Source organism: Diospyros lotus, chromosome 7 (genome assembly GCF_014633365.1).
Source record: "Diospyros lotus cultivar Yz01 chromosome 7, ASM1463336v1, whole genome shotgun sequence".
NCBI lineage: Eukaryota > Viridiplantae > Streptophyta > Magnoliopsida > Ericales > Ebenaceae > Diospyros > Diospyros lotus.
Genome location: NC_068344.1, coordinates 6897169 through 6904668, shown reverse-complemented (window position 1 = coordinate 6904668; position 7500 = coordinate 6897169). Strand labels below are relative to the sequence as shown.

Here is a 7500-nt window from a genome sequence, read left to right as displayed (position 1 = left end):
CCGACCGTGGAGCCGAATATGGTCCCTCAAGCAGCCCCTGAAGTGGGTGAGGTGTGCCCAGATCCTGTTTCTCTACAGCAGCTGGATCCCCCGTTGAAGGATCAGGAGCAGGCCATTGGTGTGAACAGTGATGAAGCCTTGGAATCTACACCAAATAAGGGTCAACCTGAAGCCACTGAGGCTGGAGATGATGGCGAATATGAGCAGGTGGTCTCTAAGAGAAAGAAGAAATCCGACAAGTCTAAGGCTGCCAAGTTGAAAAAGAAGATTGATTCCTTACCAAAGGTCAAGGATAACTCTGATTCCTTACAAAGGTGAAGGATAAATCTGAATCCTCCCAAAATCAGTCCAAGGACAATGCATCTAAGATTCCGAATGAAGCTGATCCTTCTCAAAGCCGCCCAGGTGATAAGGTATCTAAGGTACCGAAAGAATCAGTCAGTCGCTTGGCAAAGAGTTCCGTACAATCCCATGATTTAAGGAAGAAGGGCCCTGCCCTTCGTATTCCATCATGATTATTTCCAGCTAGAACATCAGGGGCCTCAACATGCCCCTTAAGCAAAATGGGGTTAAGCGCCTCATTAATAAGCATCATGTAAGTGTTATGTCTATTTTAGAGTCCAAGCTTAATCCGTTCAAGCTGCTTAAGATCATGGGCAGGAAATTCCCTGGTTAGGAGGAGGTAAATAATTTTCAAGTGCACTCTGCTGGGCGCATCTTAGTTCTTTGGGACCCATCGAAGTTAAGCTTGGAGCCTTTGGAGATCTCTCCCCAAGTTATCCACTGTCGTATTGGGTGTAAGATTTCTGGTTGCACTTTTCATGCAAGCTTTGTATACGCTTTTAATTCTATTCTGGGCAGGCGTTCCTTATGGCAGAATCTTTTGAATTTTGGGTTCAATCATTCTGATCCATGGATCATTTTGGGCGATTTTAATTGTGTCCTTCGTGCTGAGGAGAAGGTCAATGGGGGCAGCTATCACCCCATATGAAACCATTGATTTATCGGATTGCTGCTTGTCTACGGGGCTCACGGACTTGGCTTCTATGGGCTACTTTTATACTTGGTCAAACAACACTGTTTGCTCCAAGTTGGACCATGTAATGGTTAATCCTGATTGGCTGTCGAGTAACCTTTCGGGTCATGCCAATTTCTTGCCTGCAGGCTGCCTATCTGATCACTCTCCATGTGTTGTGTCCCCTCTCCATGTGTTGTGTCCCTTCTCCATCATGGGGATCCTCAAAAGAAACCTTTTATGTTCTTTAATATGTGGGCGGAACATGAGGATTTTTCCAATATTGTCAGTTCTGTTTTCCTTCAGCAGGTCCATGGAACTAAACAATTCAGCTTATGCAGGAAGCTTAAGTTGCTTAAGAGTCCTCTCAAGAGTTTGAACCGGAAGCATTTCAGTCACATTTCGTCCAGAGTGGCTTTGGCTGATAAAGAGCTTGAAGATGCCCAGCTCATGCTTAATACCAATCCTCAGAACTAGGCCCTTCAAGCTCAGATTACCATGTTGCGGAAGCGTGCCTTCTTTTTAAAAGAGGCTGAAAGATCTTTTTTCCATCAGCAAGCAAAGTGCAATTACCTTAAGTTCAGTGACAGGTGCACAAAATTCTTTCATGCTATTGTAAAGCGTAATTCTAAGCGAAACTTTATTGCAGCCATATCTAGAGATGATGGGTCTGTCAATACTACCACTGATGGCGTGGCTAGTGAATTTATTCAATTTTATGAAGGCTTGCTGGGCTCTTCCAAGCATTGTGAGGCCATTGACCCTCAAATCTTATGTTCTAGGCCTAGTATTTCCTCGGATCAAGCCATTGCTCTTTCCTAGAATATTTCCAACGAAGAGATTAAGGCTGCTCTATTTAGCATTGGGGACGAGAAGGCCCCAGGCCCGGATGGGTTTTCTGCTTGCTTTTTCAAAAAAGCTTGGCCTATAGTTGGCGAACAATTCACCGAGGCTATCCTGGAATTCTTCTCCTCGGGGTCACTCCTCAAGCAGATCAATCACTCAGCCATTACTCTTGTTCCCAAGTCAAAGCATGCCAGCGCAGTTGGTGATTTTAGGCCTATTGCTTGCTGCTCCGTCACTTACAAGGTTATTTCCAAAGTCCTAGCTTCAAGGCTTGCTTTGGTTTTGGATTCCATTATTGATAGCGAAAAAAGCATTTGTCAAGGGCAGGAGTCTTACAGAGAACGTTCACCTTGCCCAAGAGATCCTTCGTAATTACAGCCGTAAGAGGATATCGCCTAGATGTCTTATCAAGGTCGATCTCCGGAAAGCCTTTGATTCAGTTAATTGGGGCTTCCTTTAGCAGATTTTGAATGGTCTGGGTTTCCCCTCTATTTTCTCCAAGTGGATCATGGAGTGTGTATGCTCTGCCTCCTACTCCATCATGGTTAATGGAGGTATATATGGTTTCTTCAAAGGCTAGCAAGGCCTTAGGCAAGGGGACCCACTGTCTCCCTTTCTATTTGTTCTATGCATTGAATATTTATCTAGATCCCTCAAAAAGGCCACAGTGAACTCTGATTTTAATTTTCATCCAAAGTGCAGTGGTTTGAACATCTCGCACCTAGCATTCGCTGATGACTTAATGTTATTTGCTAGAGGAGATATTACCTCTATCAGAATCCTTATGGCCTGCCTCCATAATTTCGAAGCTTGTTTAGGGCTTTCATCTAATATTCTTAAATCCAACTTATACCCTGCGGGTATTAACAGCAGTGATTTAAATGAGATCCTTGCGGGCACTAATTTCTCTATTGGTGATCTTCCCTTCCGATACTTGGGCATCCCCCTCGCTACGGAAAAACTCAAGGTAATGCATTATGGGCCTCTCACGGACAAAATCTCAGATAGCATCAATGCTTGGGCTACGTCCTCACTGTCATATTCCGGCAGATTCGAGCTTATCAGAGCTGTCCTTCAAGATTCCGAGTGCTTCTAGTTATCTATTTTGCCTGTTCCAGCGGCTGTTTTAGAGAAGCTTTACAGACTTTGCCGTCTTTTCTTATGGAACTCCAAGGCTGCCCTTGTTGCTTGGCGTGATATCTGCCTTCCCAAGTCTGAGGGGGGGCTTGGTCTTAAAGACCTACTGTAATGACTCGTTAGAGGGCCCGGTATTTATTCAAGAATGATTTAATTAATTGTTGAAGTATTTGATTAAGCGATTTTGCCAATTAATTATTTAATGTGGCAGTTTAGAGATTTTGAAGGAAAAGAACAACATTTATTTCTTTTTAATGTTGGAGTTAAACGAATTTGCCAAGGTGGCAATTTAGATTTTTAATTGAGAGAATAGTATTTAAATAGCATTTAAATGGAATTTATTTTGTGAAAATTAAATGCAAGGGCATGAAGGTAATTTTGGAGTTTTATTATTAACTGAGAGTGTTAATAATAATTTTTGTATTATTATTAATCAAGTGAGATTATGTATTTAAAGGAGAATGAGAATCCATGTATGAGATGGATTTGGATTAAGAGTCTCCTACTCCCAATAGGAGAAGATTTTGAGAGTCTCCAAGTTCAATTGGGAGAGGGATTCGAAGTTATAAAAGGAAAGAGATCTAAGACTTTATGTTTATATATAGAGCCCATTAGCTTAGCTTTTCTTCACGCCGTGTGAAGAACAGAAAGGCCAAGAGATAGCAGAGGCTTGCTAGAGTCTTCAGGATCGCTCCAAGGTTCGATCAAAGAGTTTTATCAGGCAAATATTCTTCCTGTAATCCCGTCCATTACAGGTTCATATCAGTTTTGATTTCAGATTATTCCAGTTCTTCGTTGTAGTTTTCAAATTTATATCAGTAAGCAGAGATGTATATATATATATATATGAGTATAACAGTGAAGTTATGAGAAAATTCTATTAATCCTCATCCATTTTGGATTGCAAGTTCCATTAATCTTTATCCATTTTGGATTGCAAGTTCTATTAATCCTTATCCATTTTGGATTGCAAGTTCTATTAATCCTGATCCATTTTGGATTGCAAGTTCCATTAATCCTTATCCATTTTGGATTGCAAGTTCCATTAATCCTTATCCATTTTGGATTGCTAGTTCCATTAATCCTTATCCATTTTGGATTGCAAATTCTATTAATCCTCATCCATTTTGGATTGCAAGTTCTATTAATCCTCATCCATTTTGGATTGCAAGTTCTATTAATCCTCATCCATTTTGGATTGCAAGTTCCAGTAATCTTCATCCATTTTGGATTGCAAGTTCCAGTAATTCTTATCCATTTTGGATTGCAAGTTCTATTAATCCTCATCCATTTTGGATTACATGTTCTATTAATCCTTATCCATTTTGGATTGCAAGTTCTATTACTCTAAGTTCTAATATCCGGATACCTTGTATCGTATCCGAATGTATCTAAAGTTCTTCAAGTATGATATCCGGATGGTTTGTTTATACATCCGAAAAGGTCAAGATAATATCTAGATGTCTCACCTAATATCCGGATGCCTCCCTCAAAAGTTGAATTTTTTATTCGAATAGTCCCCAGTTATATCCGAATGCATCAGTGAGATATCTGGATGACCAGAATCATATCCGGATGTCCTAGTTCATATCCCAATACATCCTAGCATTTTTGAATAGCTTCTGCTTTGAATGTCAGTGTATCTAGATGATCCTTCTTCATATCCGGATGTCTTTCATCATATTAGGATATCCTTCCTGATATCCGGATGACTTTTCTAGAAATCCAATTTAGCTTCCAATGAGTCTTAATTCAAGTTTAATTCAATTAATGTATTCAATACCTTCCAACATTGAATTCATAAGCTAGAACATGACAAGTTAATCATACCCATACCTTAAATCATAGTTCATTGAATCTTTGTATTCTAACATATAGATGAAGATCATATCATGTTTAGCATTATTATAACATGATCAGTATTATTTTGTGAGATTATGTGCATACATTTTGGTATGAGCATTGAGCATGACTTTATATGGAGCACTACATATCGTGTGCCAGCATTTATGTGAGCACTGTATTGCATTATGCGCTCTAGGCAGCTTAGTCTGCGGGGATCCCATCAGTTTTAGTTTCAGCTCAGTTTATGAGTTGCTTGCCTGGTGGCAATCAGGGGACTAGGGGCTTTGCCCACAGTATGTGCTTACAGTTTTTATGTATGCAGATTTCAAATCAGACAAGTATGTATTATTAGATTATGTGGGCTTATGAGCCAAAGTTGCATACCTGCATTTAATTTACAGTTTATGTGCATTACATTTTTATTAATGCAAACAGACAGTGATTATACACTACAAGTTCAGTGAGTTATTTATCAATATCGATATTCTTCGATTCAGCTTCAGTATTCTTTCCAACTTATTACTTGCTGAGCTTTTGTAGCTCACCTTGTACTCTTCACCCCTCCAGGTTCTAGCAAGGGAGTATCAGATGTGGGGCCTAGCATCAGTATTCAGTAGTGTGTGTACATGGAGCCGCTCAAGATAAAAGATGTCTGGGAGTCTGTTAAGTTTTATAGTGTTTTCTCAGTTTAGATCTATTTTATATTTCCGTCAAGGGATTGTCCCTTAGACAGAGTTTATGGTTTTCAATCTGTATTGACTCAGAGTTTTTATTCTAGTTGATTGAGATGTTCAGTCATGGTATCAGATTTCGGTTTATCAGCTAGTTTATTTTATTATCCCTAGTAGCACATCTTCTCGGTTAGTTTTAGGAGAGGGGTGTTACACCTACAAAGTTGGAATTCAGCTTTGCTTGTCAAGGTCCTTTGGAATATCCACCGTAAGAAGGATTCCTTGTGGATCCGATGGGTTCACCAACACTATCTAGCTGCTGCCTCTATTTGGGAGCTGAGAGTCAAGAGAGATGACTCACCTCTCATAAAGAGGATTCTAGCATTAAGGGATGCCCTATGTGTTGCTAAAGGCTCTCATTCAGCTGCTGTCTGTATGCTTTCTGGATGGGCTTGCGACGAGGCCCTTAATCTATCTCATGCTTATAATTCTTTCGGCCTAAAGGCATCAACCGAGCTTGGGCAACTGTTATATGGAGCTCCAGCATCATCCCCAAGCACTCATTTATTCTGTGGCTTTGTGCCAAGGAGCGTATCCTCACTAAAGACAAGCTGCGATACATGGACCTTGATGTCAGTTGCCAAGATTGTGGATCAGCAGAGGAAACTGTACAGCACCTATATTTCCAGTGTCCAATGAGTTTGAGAATATGGACTCACATTAAGCAATGGGTGGGCCTATCACGTGTTATGTCCACTCTCCCAAGTGCACTCAAGTGGTTGAAAAAAGAAGCCCGTGGCACCTCATGGCAAAGCAAGCTTAAGCGTATTGCGTTGGGCTGTACCATGTATCAGATTTGGATTGCTCGCAACCGTCTAATTTTTGAAGGGCTTCCAGCCCATTCGAATTGTATTATTCATAGCATTAAAACCAGTGTATACAGGGCCATGTTTACCTTGTATCCTCAGGTTTTAATTTAGTTTGAGGCTCTTGCCATTGATCGCTAGTTGTTTTGGCATTGCCTTTCCCCGGGTATGCCCGGTGTGAAAGATCAAAAACGAGGATACAAAAGCATGCAACGGAAGCGTTTTAATCAAAAAACGATCCTCGTATTGATTAGAATCTAAGAGACTTACTTTTACGGCGGATTACCGGTCGGAATGGGGCGATAGGGGCAGGATGCGCGGTAGCTTCTTCGCGTGGTGGAGACGACGGCTGTCCTGCTATCCTTCGGCTCCTTCGCATCAGAATTTCGAGGCTCTCTTTCGATCTTCCGAAATATGACTCGAACTCGTGGCCTTTCTTCGGTGAAGAAGAATGAAAACGACTTGGATGAAAAAACAAATAATGAGAGAATATATAGGGAGAACCCTAGGGTTAAAACCCTAGTGGGCCAAACCCTAATGGGCCAATATCATTTAATTAATTTTCTAATTGGGTTAGCCCAATTAATTAATTAAAAACCCTAATGAACTATTATTTTATTCTAGCCCAATTAATTATGGACCATTCTGAATAAAATAATTCTCTCTCAATATAATTCATCCAACAAGCCAAATGTATTAAAAAATACATGAGTTACATCGAGCTACCCCGGGGACCAAAAGACAAATTATTCACGACTACTAAAATGACCAAAATATCCCTGCTACCTAGTAGCTATATTTTGTCATTCTAAGTGTTCCAACTATCACCATATGGTAACACTGACCCCACGAATAATTTTGCATATGCCATGTCTTTGACCTACTAGTGTAATGACGAAAATACCCCTCTGCGTAACACCCATCATTTAGAAAGGAATAATGTACTAACACCTTTCTAAATGATTTCTACCATCCTTAGATCACTAGTCCAATAATCCGTGACTACTCGAATGTACTTGCTTATCACTGGGAGCTACCCAGAAGCACACACTCTTAAGTCACGTTCCCAGGGCCCTGGATTATTTGATTATTCTTGGACAATCACAAGGGGGTGAATCAC

At 40.5% G+C, this 7500-nt stretch overlaps 1 long non-coding RNA gene across 1 annotated transcript in view; it reads right to left on the bottom strand.

Moving 5' to 3' along the window:
• Nucleotides 1–7500, bottom strand: part of LOC127806406 (uncharacterized) — a 22357-nt gene that overhangs the window by 12915 nt on the left and 1942 nt on the right. The gene's annotated exons all lie outside the window — the stretch shown is intronic.